We start from the raw sequence: 25,038 nt of genomic DNA, 5'->3' as shown, positions 1-25,038 counted from the left end.
CATTAGGAAACACTTAAGACACCAAGCGGTTGTGTATTCAGGGTTTTGGGACGCCAGAATGTAACTATACCCCACCAGTTATATTATGTTTTCTTCCCTAAGGCAACAAACTATTGCAGTTACTGTGAAAACCTAGTTACATCGCACGCCGGGAATGCTCTGAAGCAAATGATTTCACTGAAAGTTTCCATTCACCAGACCAACTAAAGCGTACTGCAGTTATATCGTGTATGATATATTAAATGCATTGTGAAGGCGTACAGAACATTCTTAAACGTTCAGACAATCCATCCTTTGAAATCAATGGCTTTAAGTTCATTCGAAAATACCAAGTACGTGTTTCATGGTGCATGGTGCACATAAATGTATTTTTTCCAGGCAAGGTCACAACACAACTTGATGTAGACAGAGAGGAACCAAGTGGAGTGTATAGTGCTACACGCATCTTCATCAATCACATGCCTCATCAAGTTCGTTGTGTTAAAACGTTTCCCAGACTGACCTACCTGCAAGAAAGCACGCTGACAATGGCTGGGGAACCGCACCGGTAGAATACTCCATCACCGCTAGGGAGCGCGCACCATCTGCAGATATCAAAATAGAGGATATACACCCGGATGTCACACCAAATACCTGGACATCAAACGTCATAACATGCGTACATTTACACATTCGGAAGGCTGGCAGCTCGATGCTTTTAAAATCGACAATCACTATACAGGCCAAAAAAAAGAATGGCGTTAAATGCATTGTAACATCTGTGTTGCGTGGGCAAAAACTTTTGACACACCTGGTGCGCCATGCGTATCTCCTTGCTTGCGCGAAGGATGTCACGGTGACGCAGGATACACCCACCTCGACCCAGACACCTGGTGCGTTATGCGTATCTCCTTGCTTGCGCGAAGGATGTCACGGTGACGCAGGATACGCCCACCTCGACCCAGACACCTGGTGCGCCATGCGTATCTCCTTGCTTGCGCGAAGGGTGCCACGGTGATGCAGGATACACTCACCTCGACCCAGACACCTGGTGCGTTATGCGTATCTCCTTGCTTGCGCGAAGGGTGCCACGGTGATGCAGGATACACTCACCTCGACCCAGACACCTGTTGTCGTCCGTGTTTGATGGTGATTCGTATGTCACATTCTTGTGATACAGTCCGAATGGTGCAATGGATTTTCGTACGTACTTCCTATGATGACGATATGGGTTTTGTCGCTATTATTTTTAATTAATACATACATTTGTTGTTGTATTTGTCATAACGACGTGAATTCTATTACATTTGTATGTACGTGTATTAAACAGATATTAAATGGCATTCATGCATGGCTTTAATTGGATGAGCAGGAACAATACATATCCACGTAGCAGGGCTTTCAAAATAAGCATGCACAGTTCTGGGGATCCGTATTGAAAGCTAATTATGGACCCTGTTTCCCCAGCTGCTTCCTAAGATAGCAACATAGCTAAACAGTAGTCAATGTCCCATAATCACTCTGAATTTGGTATATGGAAATTATTTTGTCCGTTATATGAAAATGTAAATATATAATTCAAGAAGTACTGGCTGAACGTGACGATTGTTGGAAAACTTGCCTCCTTCAATGCAAGCAGATCAAGTCACGTCTTAGTAAGATATTTTCCCGGACAATACAACATTTCAATAATGGTATTTTCACATTTTAAGAAACTGAATTTGCCACTGTTCTCATGAAAAGTTTCAGACTAAAATTCCCACTTTTGTAATAAATTCATCGTTTAACAACGCGTTATACATGTATAGTGGTTCGAGGTAAATACTTCAGATGGATTCGACTATTTACAGACCACCGTCATATAGCTGGAATACTGCTGAGTGTGACATTAAACAACAGACGAACAAAACAAACATCAAATGAATTCGAGGTTAATGACGAGCCTTTGTACTATATCAGCTCCCGAATAATTTAAGTGTTTTGTTTGTTCGTTGTAACGCTGCACTATTATGCAATGTTCCATCTATATGACGGCGATCTGTACGTAATCGAGTCTGGTCCAGATAATCCAGTGATTGACATCATGAGCATCGATCCACGCAACTGGGATAAGATGACATGCTTCAACTAAGTCAGCGAGCTTGACCACCCGAACCCGTTAGTCGCCTCTTACGACAAACATGGAATAATTTAAGTGAAACGCCGGAGTAAAATTATAGAATTACTGAACATGTATCACATTGCTAGCTGACAAACCATTGTCGATATACATAGCACGCACAGAGTTGACATAAGTCTTCTATGGCATTTTGTAACAGAATTTATTCCTCATTTATACCAAGCCTACAGATTACAATTCCTTTTGGGACTGAAAATTATACAGACTGGGATGAAGAGGCGATTTGGCATTGCACCACAGTAGGAATGCCCTTCGTGTCGGAGTCTGCTAATACCATCCTCCATCTTCACATTGCCAAAGGTTCCACGTGACACGAGGCTACGGTTAATGACCCCATGTCTCAAGAGGGTCACAATCTAAACAACGAAATTTTGATTTCTAATCACTTCAACAAGCTGGGAGAAGTCGGAGGATAATTATGCAATTAGTGACAGGTACATTGTATGAATACCGTAGAACCTATAAAACCCACCATGGGTAGATGATCCACCATAGTGGAATAATTAAATGCGAAAATGCAATCCAACGACACGCTACTTCAATAATGAGTCTGGCTTCTGATCTTGCTGTGTATTATTTTATAGTAAAAACCAAGAGATGCTCACAATGAAATTGGTAACTGCATCCCTCAGAGCATTGTTGTGATTCACAATCGAGTTTCTGTAAAAAGAGTCGAAAGGAAACGTGTGGCTGGAGAGTTGTAACACGTGATAGAGGTATCATTTACCATAGATACATTGTTGCTTTTCTTTCGTTGGACGCGTGACCTTTTTAACTATATTTAATTGTCACGAAGTGAAAGGAAATGTTTATCATGCACTCGTCCGTACGTCGTCCGCAAGGTGTGAACATTTTACCATCACCACACAGGCAGGTGAGAAGTAAACCCGTCTCCTGATGAAGCATTTAAATTTGAATGACTAAAGACAACATATTGAAAGGGTAAAATATTATACTTTGCAGCACATCTTGCACTTCACATTCACTATTCAGAAAACAAATCATATAAATTGTTTTCATTAATTTTGTTTTGAAAGCACACAAGGACCTCCAGCCTAGACCATCCATTGTCTGAGCATCGGTCAAGCTCACACGATACCTTGGCGTTGACGGTGAATGGTGAGAATAACACCAAGGCTCGTTATACCGGCCTGCAATTGATAATGTAAGTGTTACGGAAACGTTAAACATTGTTATGAACGTTATCAGACACGTTCAAACGACCTACAACTTACTTATTTCTCTTTCCACCCCTTACAGAGTTTGAAATTAAAATAGTATTGCTAATGCTAAAATCAAGGGAATTGAAGGTGTTACAGGAAGCAGATTTGGAAAAATTTAAAAACAAACAATGCTGTGACTCAAAGTGTTTGGTTTTTTTATTGCCTCCTACAAACTTGACCTAGAAAAGACTTGCTTTTGTTCAAATATTAGAAAGACAGTCCATGAAAAAATCTAATATTTTATTTTTTGACACATTAATTTGCTGCAATTTGATGCGGTGTTTTCCATTTCATAAAAAATATATAAACATTTCAATTACATGATTGTGGCTATGTGAAGATCACCGCTATGTGTCATCCATACCGTCATCAATGACAAAGGAAAATTGAAAAAGTAGTATGCTTTAACAATAGACTGGTATCAAACAACGAAATGAATGAAAAATTAATCATGATTGATGTATGCTGGCTATCCATTTGCATAACATCAAAGCCGACGTAAGCAGACACTAATTAGTCACATCCGCATTGAGTTGATCACTAGTAGCTGATAACTATGTCATTATTGCACTGACAACATCTCCATGACGTGCTCGGATAACTTACTGTTATATTCTGCAGTTCATCAATAATACCCATACGGTTCGCTGAACCCTCATCACGTTCCGCTTGAACTATCTGTTGTAATCGATGCTACTGAAAGTGCAGTTGTCACTAGAATATATCAGGTGAATATGCATCTGACCACAAGCTAAGGTTGACCAGTGCAAAGGGTTCAAATTCCGTAAGAATATACGGAACACATTACTTCTCTCACTATTCATTCGCACTGTTCATAGCATGTCGACAATCGGTTCACTTGGCTCTGTTGATAGCGTGTTGATAATCGGTTCAGTATCTGTGTTTGCATCGTGGAAATCAATACAGTCAATATTGACACATTAAGGAGGATGAGTTTCAAATCAGATTCAACATTTATCATCACACAAGCAAGCCCTTTACTCATTAATAGATTCACACATTCATAGATTTAACATTTAAATGAAGCCGCTTTGTCGGCAGTAGCTCCATGTTCACAATATATGTTCCGCCAATGAATGCTTTGTGGTTAAGTTAATGAAAGTAATTAAGGCGACAAATCGCTTTCCATAATCCTAATAAAAGCAACAAAACCATTTCCATATTCATAAGAAATCTATGCTGAAAACAGCCGATTGCACGATTCCGGCTATATTATACGCATGTGTTTATGAATCACTATTAAATAGGGTTGATGCCAGGTGTTCCCGAAAAGGAGAGCGTATCCTGCCCCGTCGGTAGCACCCGTCACAAACACATGCAAGGGCAAGTCAATCGTTCAACTGCTAAACAACAAGGGATATATGGTACATCGTTTTTGTCACAAACCTTATGGCAACACTGGCATTGTTTTGCTCAATATTTCCCCAGTACACATTATACCCGAACGGACGTACTTCGTGTGTCGTTATCTCAATACGCAATGGACACATGAATCAGGTATAGAATACACATTGCTAAAATCTGTATTCCAGAACACAGACTCTGTATTTATGACGAATGATTCCCATTTCTTCAGCCCAGTTCAAACCATGCTCTGCATATCGAGGTAGCTTTATCCCCATCAATACACAAATATCATTTAGGCGCATCTCTTTAAAACAGTTCCAGCACAACAAACGCCTTTGAGCACTATGCAATACAACGTAGCGGGGCCTAGTCATAACCCGACGAATCTGACCAAAGTAATTATACTTTATGCTGCAGAGAGCCTGATAATCTATACTCAATAGGCCGCGACTGCAGGCCTGGTACGTATTGTGTGTCGGCGTTTGTATCTGCACAGCATCGGGTGATTCCTGGCATACTTAATAGGGAAATATCCCAATTGTTGCAGCTTCTAACACCGATTTTACTGTGTGTGTTAACTGGAATATCACCCTTATTGCTTTCAAGCGTAAGCGGTATCGACACTTTGTAGATGTTGACTGTATTTTTATGGGCTGATCCTGGGAAATAAATTGTTAACGCAGTCACAGCTCTATTTAGTGACTGTGTCACATGAGTAATAGAACCAGGCACTGAATGTTACAGATGTTGTACTGTAGACCTATGATGACACGCTGCTGGGAGAGCAACGATGGTATCCCTGTCACATCTATTTCAATGTTGGTAAGCGCCGGAATTATTGCTGCCATGAAGACCGATATAGGCTTCAACAGTTTGTATAATAGCGTAGCTAAACTCTACAAATATTGTCACCATGTCTACAAGCGATATACGCTGCTACCGTATGGTTATCAATCTAGGTATGGGTTACAGATATTATTACCATATCATCAGGAATATGAGCTACTGCTGATGTGTAGCGATAATGTTAAACGCTACAAACAGTCTTGTCGTGAAGCGATATAAGCATCTACTGTTCAGTAACAATGTAGGTAAGAGTTAAAATAGCCCCACACTATAGCATCAAGCATGAGATATACGGTATGTGTAACACTATAGCATCCAGCATGAGATATACGGTATGTGTAACACTATAGCATCCAGCATGAGATATACGGTATGTGTAACACTATAGCATCCAGCATGAGATATACGGTATGTGTAACACTATAGCATCCAGCATGAGATATACGGTATGTGTAACACTATAGCATCCAGCATGAGATATACGGTATGTGTAACACTATAGCATCCAGCATGAGATATACGGTATGTGTAACACTATAGCATCAAGCATGAGATATACGGTATGTGTAACACTATAGCATCCAGCATGAGATATACGGTATGTGTAACACTATAGGTAACTGTTTTAAATATACATAAAGTTGTACAGTTCTCACGTGTGGATGCATCCGATAAACAGTCAAGACAAACAATGATTGGTAGGATACTTTCTAGAAGACATTCCCTCATTTAGAGTATATAATAAGGAATTATCAAAAGGCTTCGTCTTTCTCAGACTCTGTTAAAAACAGTTAAAACTTCCTATCTGCCTATGCACCCACTACACGCCACATCCATTGAACAGTGGTACGTACACTGGGTCGGTCACTAGCAGCTTCACAAATTAGAAATGCTAAGAACAACAGGTTGCATGGATATTTACATTACTTAGAGCAAATCACGTTGCGCCCCCAGATTTTCCTACCTTGCAGGCATCAATATTGGAAGAGCGCGTTCCCCGTCCAGAGACACTGAAATCATTTTCATTCATCCGGAAATATATAGATGTCCTATCGACGCAAGCATGAAGCACCTGTAGAAGAGTATCCACGAGATTGTTGTATCGGCGAGGACGGCGGGCGACACGGTGGATCTGAATCACGCAGTCTGGGATGTAGACACACACAGGTAGCGGGAATCACTCGATAAGTGCTGTAACATTCCTGAAAGGAAAACACCCACGGACAGCACCTTCCTACTGCCGTCTCCACGTGGAGAGACAAACACAGAGCTAGGGTTTCTCCGTGGATGTCCGCCGATAGCCACCTGTGAGTGATCGTTTCTGTTCGCCGCTAGCTGGCCGTGGAACGGCGCCGACCTCTTCAGTGAGTCTCTGAGCTGCGGACACGATACTGACGGTCGCCGCTTCCATACATGCTGAGTGAGAAGAGGAGCATAGGCGGCCGTTTACTGAAGTGAGGCTAGCGGAAGAACGATCCTTCAGTCATCCTGTTAGCCTGGAAACAGAGCGACATGCTCCGATATCGCCGGAGTAATCCCTTATTAATAGTTAATCTAATCTTGGTCGGTATAATCACGCTAGAGCGATCGATCTGGCAGTTCCAGCGCCCATATTAGCAGCAGCGTTCTGCCGGGTACACTGTAGCTCTCATTTATTTCAGACAGGGTGGGGAATGAGATATGGTCGGAGACGGGAATTACAAGCTTATTGTATTCGCGTTTTCTCTCTGAATGAAGGATTCTCTCCCGTTGTATTTGGTGTGAATAACTTGGTGTGAGGAGTGATCTGACCATTAACTGAAATGCAATGTGCGGGGACATGTCTACAGAGCATGCGCTGTTAGCAGCAGAATGTGCATCGTCACTGTAACGTATTTGCATGCTTTTCAGCTATGTTCTTTGACAGTAAAAGTACAGCTGGACTGGCACGAAGCTGCAATCTGCAAATGTCTCCACCACAGACACTGTACACGGCAGGTTGTACGCTGTGCTCCCGTGTACGACCATTTCTGTAACACCACACTCATAATGGTCTTTAGTACATCATTTCTCCAGTCTAAAGATACGAAAATTCACCACGCGAACCTCCTTCATCCCGCTGTTCTCTTGGTTCCTTAACAAGGAGCAACATTCAGTGCTGAAGAGCTTTTTAGGACAATTCTGCTATCATCCTGCTCATCAAGAGTGTTTCAGGCCAGGTCCCCTGCTCTGTAGCCGGGATACAGCGTCTTCACGTTACTACTGCCGTACAGCCGATGTACACTATGTAGAGCCTTCGTGCTGTCACCCCGTCATTACTGTGGCATCCAAATCATCCCTCTCGGTACATAGTTCCATCCTGCGGTGGAGACCTACTGCATTTTCTCCTTGATGCTTGCATTCTATCTACACACTTTCTCCTTGATGCTTGCATTCTATCTACACACTTTCTCCTTGATGCTTGCATTCTATCTACACACTTTCTCCTTGATGCTTGCATTCTATCTACACACTTTCTCCTTGATGCTTGCATTCTATCTACACACTTTCTCCTTGATTCTTGTATTGTATCTACACACTTTCTCCTTGATGCTTGCATTCTATCTACACACTTTCTCCTTGATGCTTGCATTCTATCTACACACTTTCTCCTTGATGCTTGCATTCTATCTACACACTTTCTCCTTGATGCTTGCATTTCATCTACACACAACGCATCTGTACGTGCACCCAAAGTGGATATACTGGTATACAATACCATTAACCGTTGTGTAGACGAGTACTATGCCTTTCGGGGCACTGGGTGAGAAGTCGTTTGAAGAGTTGCGTCCCTTAGGTATGCAGGATTCTATTGTCATAGGTTCGCGTCCAATATTTGCCCTGATTTTGCATTTGTTTTGGCGGCAACATACATGTGTTAGAACTACCCAACCGTATTGCCGGTTGACATTGTCTAACTCTTTGATGCATTCCTATATCCACCTTTACGTACCAGCCACCCCAGCCCCTCCACACACACCCCATCCCCTCCACCCAAGTATTTCCCGGTATATAGTACCACTTCTTACAAAAGTCACGACCCGTGAAGATCCGGGTAGAGAATAGGTCTTCAGCAACCCATGCTTGACGAAAGAGGCGACTAACGGGATCGGGTGGTCAGGCTCGCTGACTTAGTTGAAGCATGTCATCGTATACCAATTAAGTAGATAGGCAGGATTGGGAGATTGGGAGAGGGCGGCCTAAGTTCTGATCACTTGTGCCCAATCCTTTTCAAGAGAATAAAATATGTTTAAACTAAATACTGAGTAGATAGATGCTCACGATGTCAATCACTGGATTGTCTTGTCCAGACTCGATTATTTACCGACAGCCGTCATGAAGCTGGAATATTTCTGAGTGCGGCGTTAAACAACAAACAAAATCCTATGGTCACCTTCACGCCCTTGTCAAGTCCTCCGTCCCGTGTAAGGTACCACTCACCGTCATATAGCAAACCTACTACAGGTAGTTCCATAACGCATTTCTCTGGCCCCTTCACGTTCACCTCATGTATTCCCCACGCTATTTAATAATACCAGTCATAGCCTTATAGCAACCACCCTGCCTACAGTTCTGTTACAGCGTGCCTCGGGGGACAAACGGGTACACAGACATGTGAATCTGATCGTTGTTTGTGACTTTGTTCGATAGATGGCGTGCATCCTACAGTCCTAGGAAATAACCGTCCTCTTACTTCATTCAGGCCTATTCATACAAGGCAACAACATCAATTATTTACACCATCATTCGCAAAGCTTACTTTAGCAGTATTTTCACATATGACCACCAATTCACTAATGAAATTGACATTTGCAAAGGTGTGTTTGACGCCCCGATGCCAAGTGCTGGAGAGATGAGGAATGAAATATACATACTTTGTGACGAGTTGAAGAAAATATTGAATCCTTGTTGATTGATGTGGATTTACTGCAGACTTCACTCCACAAAGGGACTTGATGAACAGGACGCTAATGTAGATGGTAACAGCTGAACATCTACACAAAATGTGTTTTAGCAAATGCCAGTATTAAAGGAGGGATCACGCTTTCATCTGTTGCCTTTTATGGAAATATAGCTCCCATGGACAAACGTCAGCATCTGCAAATGTGTCCTTAAATATAATATAGGAAGATAGCGATATTTTTTCACACTCAGGAACTTCAGTGACCGTACATGATGTCATTTGTTCGGATGTTTTCATTGGTACTACAGTAAACTCGCAGTTATTAACAATGATTATTTTAGAAGAAACTAGAGTTTAGGAGGAGCGCGAGAACAAAGAACTGTTAGTTCCTTCCATTCTCTCCATACTCACTCACTCATCCACTCCTCAGAAACAGACAGCATGACGAACAGTCAGTCATGGAGTGTGTGCTCACCATCACATCTCAAACTGCACTTGTCGTGTTAACACGGCATGCTGACTACTAGTATTTAGCAGTTAATTTGATCTGACGTCAAAACATCATTTGTACCGATGTCTCCTGTTTCCCAGAGTCCATGGATTCAATTCCCGAAAGGCTCTGATTTCATCACGTGTCTTGATTCACTATATATTTAGAAATTACATACATTTTGACTACATTCCGTTAAATTGTTTGATTGGCATTAGTTGACGGATGACAAAGTAGACACAATTTATGGATAAAACCTCTTTAATACTGTAAAGGTGACGTTTAGGTATAGATCCTTATACCGTTGTCAAGAAAGACTGGACAACGCTTGACAACGGTATAAGGATCTATACCCAACGTCGCCATTACAGTATTAAAGAAGTTCTTATCCATAAATTGTGTCTACTTTACATTCCGTTAGTATAAATTAGCATATATTTGTTGAAACACCTCAATACATATTTCTAACCTAATTTTGAAGATAACTGGCCGTTGTAAAAGGGCTGAAATCTACGAATGAACTGACAGACCAGCTTGCATGACACACAACCTTATCGTGAGTTCAATGTGTATAGTCGGTTGTTTGTCTCCTTTCCGACACAATGTGTTTGTTCAGCTGACGATTAGAATGAAATAACAATTCCGCCATTTGGTGTGAGCCTGTTTTAATTGATGATCAACTATCACAACTGTGTCCACTCAATACGATTTGTTTGCACTGCGGACTAATAAATAATAAAATGAAACAACAATTACGTCATTGGTATCTGCCTGATTACGTTACTTCATTTGAATGATTAAATGGACACACACTATCGATTGGAACTAAACACTCATTCTGACTAGGAGACTAATGAAACCCCATGAAAGTCTTCGTCTGCCAGCTACAGGTAGCGTTGTATCTTGATTTGCTACATATACATTATGAAAAATCCAAGTCTGAGAAACGTTTCAGAATCTTCGACAACAATATACATCCAAACAAAGGCCCGGGACCTTTTTTTGAATTCACTGGAAAATTAAGAAATTCCCCAGCCAATTACGAAATCAGTGGAAACCTTTGAAATTACGTACGAAACAAGCGTTGTTATGATTAACGACGAGCGCTTGCTGTTCTTTTCAACGCTTATACATGTTATTGACATAAGCAATGGCACTTGCGAATTATGGCTTAATCTCCAAAAAAAAGTTGTTCGTGGGAATGTGCTGGATCATATCTTTATCGCTCCTGAGTCATATAATTATTAACTTTGAAATGTGATATTTTTATTCGAAAAGTGCATCTATGTTGAATAGTCGTTGAAGTCAAATCACACACCCAGGACTGAAATGCTGCCTTCACGCTTAAATCTTAATGTTTACTTTCGAGGTTTTTCAGTTTCGTAATGCAACTTATCTAAAGGTACATCATGGGTCCATTAGCAGTCAAGCAAATGACTGTGACCTCTTGCTGTTAATTCTTTTGAGGAGAGGCTCCAGTGAACGTATCAAGAGTCTAACTTACACCACGTCAGTTCCTAGTGGCAGTTCACTATCCACACGAAGCCAACAATGACGCAAACAACACGTAGTGAGGGCTTTCTGCGCCGCCAGTTCACCCCATCATTAATAAGACATAAACGTTCGTCACAGGTGAGAAAGGAACGAGAAGAGGCAGGGCAGCAACATTGTTACCGGGAACAGCGTTGACAGTGGACCACTTGGTCATGACGTCAGTTCAGTGACTAGTCAAACATACAATGCACCTTCAAGGCCTTTGGGACAAACCCACACCACGCAACATTGAATACCTATTCATCACCATGTTCCAATGACATTCTTCGTTTCACAAATACAATAATTAGTTAATGTAAAACTAAACAACCTAGACACGAGGTGACGTCATTGTGTTCACTGCCGGGAGCAATGTTATCTCATCCAATTTTAATAACCTAACTTTTGGGAACAAACAACAATCCTTTACTGAAATGTTTGAGTTCTTCACGGAGATAGGCTTACTGCATGGCATACCATACGATACATCTACGGACACAATTAAAAATCCAGATCAACAATATTGTTTACAGTCATTTAATAATTGAAGTATGTTGATAAACAGGTGCGAATTGGATCAAGTTGTTTAAGCGTGCAGCACTGTAGGGTTAGGATGGAATGGAGATAATGTGTTGGTTTATGCGTAGTGGTTGGGGGTGGGTGGGGTTGGTTGTGGGTGGGGCTGAGTCTGATAAGGAGGAGGGGTGGTTCGCTGTAGGTGAGACTAGGCGTGTCTTCACCGTGTTACTACCTTGTACTCGTGGCAGCAGTCCCCATTCCGGCTTACCATCCACAAATATGTCGTCCTCTTGTATAAGTAAGTGGCTGTGGCTTGACACAAGATCTTATTGGAACCGTGTATATCTTGGTTTGTGTCTGTCCCATATGGTTATTCGTCCTTATCAAATACATTTACCACAATATTCAACTTAATCAGGGTAAATGGCCGTAATATGGTTAATTTTCCTTGGTGCCACGGCTGCTTTGTCGGTTCGCGACAGTGTTTAGACAAGAATGGACCTACCCTCGAGAATAGATTGTCTTTACGCATGGTCGTGCAGCCGGCAGCAATCTATTGATGTCGACTTATATGCCTTCTAACATACTTCCGTTTAGCGATCAAATAGTGCACATTTAGTGGATAGTCTCTAAGCGCATCTTGAAGCAGCTACCGAACCACGCGGATGAATCCAGCTAAAATAGTCCCAAAGGATCAATTATCTTTCCGCCTGATTGGCTAGAAGGTGATAAGTCCTCAGCCTGCTACGACAATTGTCGTGAAAAACGTTCAACCAATCACACATCAGGTTTCTCGCTAGCTGTGCAGTGTGTATTTCAGAGTTTTCCTTTGTTCGTAGCGCACGACCTAAGATTTAATCTCCAAGGTCCCAGGAATAAACATGGAGCCGTTACATTGATTTAGGACATGAACGTTGTCAAAGTGTGTTGATACTAATGGCATATGCCATTGCTTTACTTGCAAAGTATGACCTGTTGTTTGGATGTTAATAGTATGAACAGTATGAACTGTTGTTTGGGTTTAAACAGTATGAACAGTGTGAGCTGTTGTTTGGGTTTAAACAGTATGAACAGTATGAACTGTTGTTTTGGTGTAATAGTATAAACAGTATGAACTGTTGTTTGGGTGTAAATAGTATGAACAGTATGAACTGTTGTTTGGGTGTAAATAGTATGAACAGTATGAACTGTTGTTTGGGTGTAAATAGTATGAACAGTATGAACTGTTGTTTGGGTGTAAATAGTATGAACAGTATGAACTGTTGTTTGGGTGTAAATAGTATGAACAGTATGAACTGTTGTTTGGGTGTAATAGTATAAACAGTATGAACTGTTGTTTGGGTGTAAATAGTATGAACAGTATGAACTGTTGTTTGGGTGTAATAGTATAAACAGTATGAACTGTTGTTTGGGTGTAAATAGTATGAACAGTATGAACTGTTGTTTGGATGTAAATAGTATGAACTGTTGTTTTGGTGTAAACAGTATGAACAGTATGAACTGTTGTTTAGGTGTAAACAGTATGAAAAGTATGAACTGTTGTTTGGGTGTAATAGTATAAACAGTATGAACTGTTGTTTGGGGTATACAACATAAAAAAGGCCACCTAAAGCCATTGCGGTAAAAACGTAATGGTAGTATGTAATTCAGTTTGACGTTGTTGACGTTGGTATTTTTTAGACCCGAAGTATTTCGGTCATGGCTAGTACTTTTTGCCTCACGGAGAAATTAGTGTTTAATGCCAATTAAGTGACAATTTTGAAGGGACTATTTTTTTCTCTCTGCTGCGGATGTAATTGTGTTCACTCGGTATTCAGCTGTAATCATTACAATTGTAACGGGAAATGTCACCCGTGGATACCCCGTGGTACGCCTACAGACGGACTTCACCAGACACAGACCAACCTCCCCTCCACCCTCCGCTAGATCAGCATCTTACAGAGGCGATGATAAAACCTAAACACCACGTCTGATTGCAGTCTAGAATTGTCTGTCTGCCGCACGTGCGTTGGTTTCAGTTGCCGTGATCTCGGACGTTGATGGGTGGTGTCAGTGTGGAAGGTATTTCACCTGCCCGTGCTCCACGCTGCCGTCAAGGTATAGACCCCTGTCGGGGGGACTCTGGGGGGAAATCTACAACTGTTGCGGATTGCAGAAACAGAAATGGAGAAGAAACGGAAGATAGACATTCTATTTCAGAAACAGGTTGAAGTGAATTAAACACATTCCATCGCGACATTAACACTGACGATACAAGGTGTCCGGTGACGAGTGGCTTTAGCCATCTAACGTATTAACAGCAGGGCAATAGGTGGCTAGAAGTCAGATCCCAGCAGATCCAGACAACTGGAACCAACACTACAGAGAGAAGAGATATGGAACCCATGGTAATTAGCATAACTTTTCCCACATCAAGATCGAGATGGCTCTGAAATCAAGACAGGCTGTATCCAGAAATGAAAATATTCATTTGATGCGACTGGCTATAGCCGTGCTTCTTTGCTCATTGTTCTGTTATCCGTTTCAGAAACTGCTGACATTACACAAGTGTTAGTTTTCACTTGTAAATGTTGCCAGGGACAACAGAGATATGAATAGAATATTCTCCCGGCCACGCTAGGTATACAGTTTCATGCATTGTGATTGACGTGTGGCTGAAATCTATGTTATTTAATTCGAAGGTTTGGGTTTCAATATTGTACGAAGATTTGGGTTTCAATGCGAAACTAAGGCTTGGGTTTCAATACTGCACTAAGGCTTAGGTTTAATACAGCACTAATTTAACATGGGCATCTTGGATTGTATACTCCCCGGGGAGCCGAGAATCATTCTCGAGTGCACACTGATCCAGTGACCGGGGTAATAAAAATAGAAATAGCCAATTATAATTAATGTTTACGTTTGAATACTGCCCTAAGGATAAGGTTTCACTACTGCCCTAAGGATAAGGTTTCACTACTGCCCTAAGGATAAGGTTTCACTACTGCACTAAGGTTCAGGTTTCACTACTGCACTAAGGCTTAGGTTTCAATAAAGCACTAACGTTTTGGTTTTAAACAAAAGCACTAAGGTTTAGGATTCAATAAAGCACTAAGGTTTGGGTTTCAATAAAGAACTAAGGTTTAGGTTTCAATAAAGCACTAAGGTTTAGGTTTCAATAAAGCACTAAGGTTTAGGTTTCAATAAAGCACTAAGGTTTGGGTTTCACTACTGCACTAAGGTTTAGGTTTCACTACTGCACTTAGGCTTAGGTTTTAATAAAGCACTAAGGTTTGGGTATCACTACTGCACTAAGGCTTAGGTTTCAATAAAGCACTAAGGTTTGGGTTTCACTACTGCACTAAGGTTTGGGTATCACTACTGCACTTAGGCTTAGGTTTTAATAAAGCACTAAGGTTTGGGTTTCACTACTGCACTAAGGCTTAGGTTTAAGTGCGGGACAATAACGCATGTCAGAGGCAGCCGGAGACACACGAGTGTCAAGTGTCTTTCATCGCTCAGCCCTCTTCACAGAGCTGGCTTGGGGGGTGATTATCGGAACACAGAACCCAATGGGTGGCTGGGGAGTACTTGGACAATGACTATGGGCAGCATACGGGCAGATGACAGTAAGGATAGGGGGGTCTGTGTAGTACGCCACCATTACTCACGTATTCTGTAAGCTCCGTAGCGTAGTCTCTTCAGACTTATCACAGTCCTCTCCTATATATGTTGATACATTAATAGCCCATACAATACAGACGAAAACGATTATTTAGAATTTGTTTCACTGGACCAAATTCACACAGTTGCACATTTTCTTAGTTGAAAATGGCAGTTCGTTTTGTTACGTTATAGTTTCAAACGATATTTTCATTTACACCTAAACGGTTCACAATATATTCAACTGTAGGATGTCCTTGATACAACAGTTGCAACTGTTTAATACTGTTTAATACAACCATTTTGGTAACTGCTTGGTGACATTATCGTTCAAAGTTTCTGAAAACGAATTTCTTAAGACATGAAGCACAGAGTTCTTTATTTCCAATATCCTAATTTAAATACCCAATGCCCATCGATAACCTATGACTGTAGTAGGAACTTATTCCCTGAAGGATTATACATTATATACAGCGACCGGTCACAGGATGGGCCAGTCGCACACCTCGTCGTACAAGTCACGATTTAAGGCCTGCTCGAAATGTAGCAGTACGTTCCTTCGCATAGCGCATAATTAATCATGCACACATCAAATCTGCTTATCTATATAACCCGTGAAGATCCGGGGCAGAATAGGTCTTCAGGAACCAATGCTTGCCATAAATGTACAAGGCGATTATGTTTGTAGTAAGAGGCGACTAACGGGATCGGATGGTCAGGCTCGCTCACTTGGTTGGTGCATGTCATCGTATCCCAATTGCGTGGATCGATGAACATGATTTCAATCACTGGCTTGTCTGGTCCAGACTCGATTATTTCTAAACCGCCGTCATACAGCTGGAATATTACTGATTGCGGGGTTAAACAACAAACAAACAAACATATCTATGTCTTTGTCACATAGACCAACCCATAACGGAAGAAAAGATTGAACACGCATCACGATTCGCCATAAAAGATCAATTAGGACATCAGATATGTGCGAGTGAAGTTTCAGAGCAATAAAGAAAAACCTTTATTGTAAAACATAATTGACTGAAGTAATGACACTTAAAAAGACCATTAAACATTTCAAGTTCAAATTGGCAAAGAGAATTCAAATAAACCTTAAACAGAATGGAGCAAGGCTCCCCGACGGATCCCCACCAATGTGTGGCACCATGCCGACTACCACCTGTCTAACACTGTGCCGACATCAAAGCGTGTGGAAGTCGACGCAAGTGACGGCACCGTTGTCCAACGTGACGTCTAAACGCGGGGAGCATTCTGTTAGCTGTATCGCAAAGATTGACTTCTTTGAAGAAGATGGTTTACAGGCAAATAATGCAGGTCACCACAGGAGGTTACTGAATAATTCATAACGTGAAAGGTCATTTTCAGCAGATACATGATCTGTGATGGATGGGGATGTGTGAAGCATAGTATGAAATATATAAGGATTGGTAACATTACAAGAAACATCTCACCTTCAATATTCATCACTTTCAAGTAGGATAATTTAATGTACATTAACGCTGTGGTGTCCTTTGTTGTAACATAACATGGCTGTAGTTGTAATATAAAAATACTTCTTCCCATCGCTGCTACAACACGTCCGACAGGGGCATACGTGCACCATAATTCCGAGTGGAAACGCCGGTCTCAAGGGAGGGCGCTTTTAAAAACACACTTAATGATTATCTTGAATGCTGTTTAGAAACGGATATTAACGGGCGGTGTAAAAAGTAAGATCAAATATTCAGAATCAATAACAAATTGAATAGGAAATTAAAACGGACTCTGATTACAAAATCATTTTTGATAGTTTATCGTAGAATGTTTGATGAAGGCTTCATTGACATACTTGTATGGGAAGGCATTAGGCCGGTTATGTTTCAGGAAAGGCACCAACCATACACTGAATAACACCATTGGCTGCATGTTCCGAATGACTATATAGATCACACAAAACACCAACTGAAAGTGTCGTTAGTTACATAACAGATGGCAAGCTTTGAATACCCGCGAGTATTGACTTTTTTATTATTCATTTGACGTGACTGACAATAAATTAAACACGTCTAAAGCTAGGTATGGATTAACAACGATCATAGTAATTTCAATACATAATATAAACAGTTTATTGTTAACCTGAAACTAATACATGGAAATATAGCTTCTAACGTGATAACTTGTTAAAGGGTTATTTTACGTGTGTGGCGTGTTTAATAATTTAATAACCAAGTGATACCATTTTTATTTAGCTTATTTATACACGTGACGCGCATCTGAATACGTTCTGTATCGATTCAATTTCAAGAAATTCTTTTTTAAAGATGAAAGAAGAGTTTAAAAAAATTGTCATATAGAAACTGATCTCGAAGTAGGTGAACAAATACACACACGCAAATATACATTTGTTACTCGTGTATGTTATAAATAACGTAATTCTGGCGATAATGCATTTTGATTACGGTGAAAATTTAAGCATTTCTCGGACAACGGTTATTTGGCGATGTATTGTCGGATCTGTTTGTAGAATTATATAATTTAGGATGCTGAATCCGACGTTCAATATTCCTCACAGCAATAAAGTACACTCTTTAATAAAAGAAACGCACAGGTAGATTTTTAGTTATTTATTGTACCTAATTAAGTCGATATATTTAATTTAATATCAAAGATACAAATATATATAATTTTGGAGCTCGATAGTCACATGTTGTCGTTGTACAAAGGCATTGAAAACTGTTCATTGTCATGTCACATAAGGCCACAAGGTTGCGCTGAACTCAGTATCTCGTGTGACCGCCCCGGGCAGCAATCACGGCTCTGCATCTCCTCGGCACTGACTGGATAAGTGTACGAATTCTGTCCTGCGGAATTCTGCGCCATTCTGCCTGAAACGCGTTGGCCAGTTGTGGGAGTGTCTTCGGCGTGTTCTGACGTTGACGTGCACGTCGATCGAGTTCATCCCACACGTGTTCGATTGGGTTGAGAACTGGAGATCTCGACGGCCAAGGCAAATCGTTGATATTGGCATTATGAAGGCAGTCTACCGTGACACGAGCTATGTGTGGTGGAGCGTTGTCCTGTTGAAACAGCTCCCTCTGGCGGTCAATGATTGGAAGAAGGTTAAGAATTTGATTCATGAAGCGATATGCTGTCAGGTTTCCCTGAACCACAACCAAGTCAGATTTCCTGATGTAGGATATGGCACCCTACACCATGACACTACCGCCACCGAAAATGTCGAATTCACGTACACAATGTGGGACACACGCTCATTTCGACGACGATAAACACGTTGTCTTCAAGAAATCGTGATTAATCGCTAAACCACATTCGTCTCCAGTTTCTCAAATGCCAAGGCTGTAAGCTTCTGGGTCGGATTCCAGCCTCGCGAAGATGGGTCCTGACAGTCTGGTGCGATATCCTCCTCAAACCAGAGATGCGTCCTGCAGTCTCCGTAACTGTGGCATTGCGATGACGTAGGTGGAACAGTCGAATGTAGCGATCCTGTGCAGGGGTGGTAACTCTTAGTCGGGCGGTTCTCGGACGGTCTGCAGTGGAATTGAACTGTGTGTATCGGTCACAAAGGCGGCAAATGGTGCTGTGGTGGACGTTGAAGTGGCGAGCAACAGAAGACTGCGATCCCCCTCTTTGGATACGTCCTATGTCGATGTTCCGATCGGCAGCGAGTCTCGGCATTTTCAAACTTGAGTAATGTTGATAATTGAATGACAAATTATTGGCTTTTGCTTCCCTTTTTATAGCCACTACCATGAGTTTCGAATGTGATAACTTGCACGTACATTTTGCTTTACTGTTTTCCTCCATGACATTTTTTAGTGTGAAAGCAATGCCGTTTTAGACTTTGCAAATCGACAATGACTGCGTTTTGACCCACGGTTTGTCGAATATCAAGCCATCAACATATCTCCAATTTATATACCGGATTTTTGTGTAGTCATGTTGAATGAACTACATACTACCTGTGCGTTTCAATTTTTGAAGATAGGATAATGACATGGGTGATACTGTGTTGATATATCACAATGATCGATCGTGTGTTGAGACATATGGTGCATAACAAAACATATTTGTTGAATGTATTTTGTAATATTATAACATGCTCTAATAAACACCTCAAACAGTGCGGGCATATTGCGTGTTTGGCTACATCTGGAACCATTTAAATTGTTAGAAAAGGTTCAAACGACATAAAGGTTCACATGACATAAAGGTTCACATGACATAAAGGTTCAGACGACATAACGGTTCACATGACATAAAGGTTCAGACGACATAACGGTTCACATGACATAGGGGTTCAGACGACATAACGGTTCACAGTAACAAAGGTTCACAAGAGATGATGGTTCACGGTATATAAAGGTTCACACAACATAAAGGTTCACAAGAGATGATGGTTCACACGAATGAACGGTTCACGCGACATAACGGTTCACACTACAAAACGGGTCACCGACATAACGGTTCACGCGGCGTTACGTGTCGCCTTCAGCGTGTTGCGGCTCTTTGTTACATATCGAGTTTTATTTTCCTACGAATCTTGTGACGCGATATTTATCGAATAGTTACGGTGTACAAGAAACTTTGCCCGTTGAAGAAGCTGTGACTGTGGTTGACAATGTGTCAGTGAGTGAGTTTAGCTTAACGCTGGTTTGAACAGTGTTCCAGTTTTATCAAGGCATGTCTGCTTGCCGCGGGAGGAAAGCCTGAAGTGATGCAGGTCTCAGACGTTTATCAGGTTGAAACAAGCGCAGGACCCAGCATGAATGCTACTGACAAACGTAGAAACATAAACGGGGCGAACCGGGATTCGAACCAACAATCATTGGTTTCCGGTTTACCCAAGGGACGCAACTCTTCACAGCGAATTACGGCACCATAGCTACTGAGCTACCCGTACCGCTGACGATTCGTAACAATGATATCTGTAACTGCACTCACGGTGTCAACATCTCACTTCCCCCTTTAGTTAAGATGACGTGCGCTTCCTGCGGGCACGAGTTATTGAATAGACTAAACTCCGCGACAATCTGGTGCCGTATATGCTGTCATGTGTCTATTGTCTACATATGATGTATATACCTGCGACATGACTACCTGAATAATGCGCGGTCCACTGGTACCACGTGGCGCTGGCGTTGTTGAATTCCTCTCACGAGAAACTAAACGGACTATTACAGATTGATACAGATCCTTTTTTTTGTTTGGAGCCGAACATCTGGCATGTCGTGAAAGGATTTGATATCATCAATCTTCTAACTTCAACATCCCATTTTCCCCACACTGTGGGTCCATCGACTCTACCTATCATTAACACCTATAAAACTACAACAATGGGGGATCAATAGTTTAATGACAAAATCTATGAAAGTCACCGAGAGAACACCTATTTAGTAGCATAGTCGTCACGAAGGAGGAACCTAGCACAATAACGAGACACCTACTTGTGTTTGCCATCTCGACGGAAGCAGTAGTGGCAGAAAGATGAGGGTGCAAGTATACGTGTAATTGAATAATCGATAATCCAATTTGACATTATAAGATACAGGTAGGGCAAAATTACACCCAAGATGCTGTTGGTTACTGCAAACAGATGTCAGTGTAGAAACAATTTGTAATGTAAGTTTAAGCTCTCAAATGACGTCTGGGTGTATAACTAAATTAAATTTAAAATGGCCCCGTATGTGTGTCACAAGAGAGTGCAAACCGATGTCGACTCCAGCAAACGTAAGTCAGCGAATTTAGTACGATGAGGATGATTGCATCGTCCAAAGTGTTAATTTGGTAGATGAATAGTTAGACCTTCTTTAGGGGACTTGTTCTCCCAATCACCGCCACGTCAGATACTGAAATATGGTAGGTACCCCGGATGGTAATAAAATGAGTGAGTGAGTATGGTTTTACGCCGCTTTTAGCAATATTCCAGCAATATCACGGTGGGGGACACCAGAAATAGGCTTCATACATTGCACCCATGTAAGGATTCGAACCCGGGTCTTCGGCGTGACATGCAAACGCTTTAACCACTAGGCTACTCCATGGCCCAAATTAAAGGATAGCAATAGACAATGTATTTCAATGTCACGGTTGCAATCATTTATTATGTGTACAATGGAACAGTGCAAGGCTAGAGTGTCTATTAGTTAATACCCCACCTACACTACGGCGGCCTATAAAAATTGTAAAATAAATAAATAAAATAAATATAAAGAATCTGGGCCAGCAAAACAAATGAGTGAACGCATTTCGCAACGATATACGTTTTTGGAGTTCGATGCCACGCAGTCCCAGAACCTGGCCACCCGGATTCAGCAGGAGGTACCAAGGACCTTTTCTCACCCCAAATCTCCACGGGGATGGAATAATGCATATTATTTAACCTGCATACACATGGATGTGGTTGGAGTGCCTAGTTGTTTAATCCTGTATAATTCAAGTTGTATAAGGCTGCGTCTAAATTTATTGAGACCAGACAATCCAGTGACTGATATTATGAGCATTGATCCACGCCGTCGGGGTACAGCAATCAACTCACCCGTTACTACAGATAAGGTTGCTGGTTACCTGTTCTTACTCGGAATCCTTACCGGGGACCAGAAATAAGTGCAAGTGCAAGCCCTACGTACTATAGTATAATGTGAATGAGTGAGTGAGTGAGTAATGTTTTAAGCCGCTTTTAGAAATATTCAGCTTTTTCACGGCGAGGACCAAAAATACGCTTCAAATATTGTACCCATTGAGTGAATCGAACCCGGGTTTCCGGCGTGACGAGCTAACGCTTTAACCATTAAGCTTCCCGACCGCACGTAAATGATAAGCATTCATGTTGATGAGCATTCTGCAGCCGACCAGTCTGCGGTGCCAGCTTCATGTTGGTCCAGCCATTATTTGAGAGTTCCTTGGTGTAGGAAAGTCCTCTCGTTATCGCTCTGCATCCCCATCCCTGTCAGTCAGATAGATGAACATGCTGACCAATCATGGCTAATGGCACAATAACGAGCCAATCAGAGTCCAGTGCCCGAAAATGAAGACGAATTGTGTTCGTACAAACAGGCATGACGGAAAATAGCTCCGCACATCCTCGTGACGTCATGAGAGTGTGTGATTCCTGATTGACTTATCGTCTTTATCACTACGGGGCAACCTCAATTTGCTGGACCACAAATCAAGCCGCGCCCGCTTCACTAGCTATCTGGAGGCCAATTACAACCAGCATGTACAAACCAACGTTGCCTCAGTGGCGAAGGTACATTCGCCTTTTGATCTCCCTTTATTCTGCTCTGTCCCTCTTTCACACAATTGGATTGGATTGAGAAGGCGATACTCTATGAAGTTGAATATTATATCTCTACAGGCTGGGGAAAATATTTGTGAATAAGGGTCGGCCCATAGGTTCGTTGATCGTATAGACAACCAAATGTACTATCACGTGACGTATATATATGAATAACTGTAAATCATGTAGTAGTTTAACTGAATATGCAACAATAACGAATCCTAGTATATGTATATTCAGTCAAGTGTAACGCTTGGTTTGTGTATATAGTAGAACTTCGGTCTGTATTCATTCGGGCAAAACGTATATCTCTGGCGTTACACAATTGTCACATTAATTAAAAAACTCTTACACCGAATCGTAAGCAAATGATATCCCTCGATGCTTCACAATTGGTCGAGTAGCCATAACGTTCTCTCGGCACTTACTGTCAACTGTGGATACAACATAGCCTGTGTCGAACTTGATGTGAATATCGTTTCCTTGAGGCAACGTTGATACCGGCAGTAGTATTACTCATCGAAGACACAGACTGGGAATCTTGTAATAAAAGATAGCTGTTTTATTAGCTTTCATTTCTTTTATCCAACGTTAGCTATTACCTCCCATGCCGATTTAAAATATATATTTTTAATTCCAGAAGAGTCACATTCAAACCATCTCATCTCGGAAAGGAACTGATTCAGAGTACATGAATATGTCAAGAGATTTAATACCACAAAGTTTTTGTTTCCATGATTGCGAGGACAGATGAGACCCAGTGACAGTCTGCAGTATTCATATGCCTTCTTCAGGTTCCACAAGGATGGGTCGGAGGATACCTTGGATGAGGCTAATCAGTTGCACTTGTACAGATCATCCCTGGGTGCAAATGCTCCATGAGATCTGCCAGAACCACTGATAGAGAAGTCTGCACGGGGGCCTGCCTTGTGTAATTGATGTCAAAGGTTAACGCCGTATTGTAGGCGTCTGAACTTCCATCCGTGCCGTGTGTCATTTACATCATGAGGTATGTTCACAGTGTACGATGCTGGTGCCCGTTGTAGTGAATATGTTCACACTGTACGATGCAGGTGCCCGTTGTTGTGAATATGTTCACACTGTACGATGCAGGTGCCCGTTGTAGTGAATATGTTCACAGTGTACGATGCTGGTGCCCGTTGTAGTGAATATGTTCACACTGTACGATGCAGGTGCCCGTTGTGTTGAATATGTTCACACTGTATGGTGCAGGTGCCCGTTTTAGTGAATATGTTCGCATTGTACGATGCAGGTGCCCGTTGTGTTGAATATGTTCGCATTGTACGATGCAGGTGCCCGTTGTTGTGAATATGTTCACATTGTGCGATGCAGGTGCCCATTGTAGTGAATATGTTCACACTGTACGATGCAGGTGCCCATTGTAGTGAATATGTTCACACTGTACGATGCAGGTGTCCGTTGTTGTGAATATATTCACATTGTACGATGCAGGTGCCCGTTGTAATGAATATGTTCACATTGTACGATGCAGGTGCCCGTTGTGTTGAATATGTTCACACTGTACGATGCAGGTGCCCGTTGTAGTGAATATGTTCACATTGTATGATGCAGGTGCCCATTGTAGTGAATATGTTCACACTGTACGATGCAGGTGCCCGTTGTGTTCAATATGTTCACATTGTATGATGCAGGTGCCCGTTGTAGTGAATATGTTCACGCTGTACGATGCAAGTGCCCGTTGTGTTGAATATGTTCACATTGTATGATGCAGGTGCCCGTTGTAGTGAATATGTTCACATTGTACGATGCAAGTGCCCGTTGTGTTGAATATGTTCACATTGTACGATGCAGGTGCCCGTTGTTGTGAATATGTTCACACTGTACGATGCAGGTGCCCGTTGTAGTGAATATGTTCACACTGTACGATGCAGGTGCCCGTTGTAGTGAATATGTTCACACTGTACGATGCAGGTGCCCGTTGTGTTGAATATGTTCACATTGTACGATGCAGGTGCCCATTGTAGTGAATATGTTCACACTGTACGATGCAGGTGTCCGTTGTTG

At 41.7% G+C, this 25,038-nt stretch overlaps 1 protein-coding gene across 6 annotated transcripts in view; it reads right to left on the bottom strand.

Annotated features, from left to right (window-relative positions):
- The window catches only part of LOC124136774 (muscarinic acetylcholine receptor M2-like), a 264,939-nt gene that overhangs the window by 41,923 nt on the left and 197,978 nt on the right, over positions 1-25,038 (bottom strand). For 3 of the 6 annotated variants that reach the window (XM_046502800.2, XM_046502798.2, XM_046502801.2), the window contains one exon: positions 507-584. The gene's annotated coding sequence lies outside the window, so the exon portion shown is untranslated. Of the gene's footprint in view, positions 1-506; positions 585-6,559; positions 7,155-25,038 lie in introns of those variants that run through there. The other 3 variants (XM_046502802.2, XM_046502799.2, XM_048380527.1) reach the window with 3 other exon arrangements.

This window comes from Haliotis rufescens, unplaced genomic scaffold, assembly GCF_023055435.1.
Source record: "Haliotis rufescens isolate VD_foot unplaced genomic scaffold, xgHalRufe1.0.p SCAF_31, whole genome shotgun sequence".
Taxonomy (NCBI): Eukaryota; Metazoa; Mollusca; class Gastropoda; order Lepetellida; family Haliotidae; genus Haliotis; species Haliotis rufescens.
Note: the sequence above shows the minus strand (reverse complement) of the source record. Positions and strands in the feature narration are given on the sequence as shown.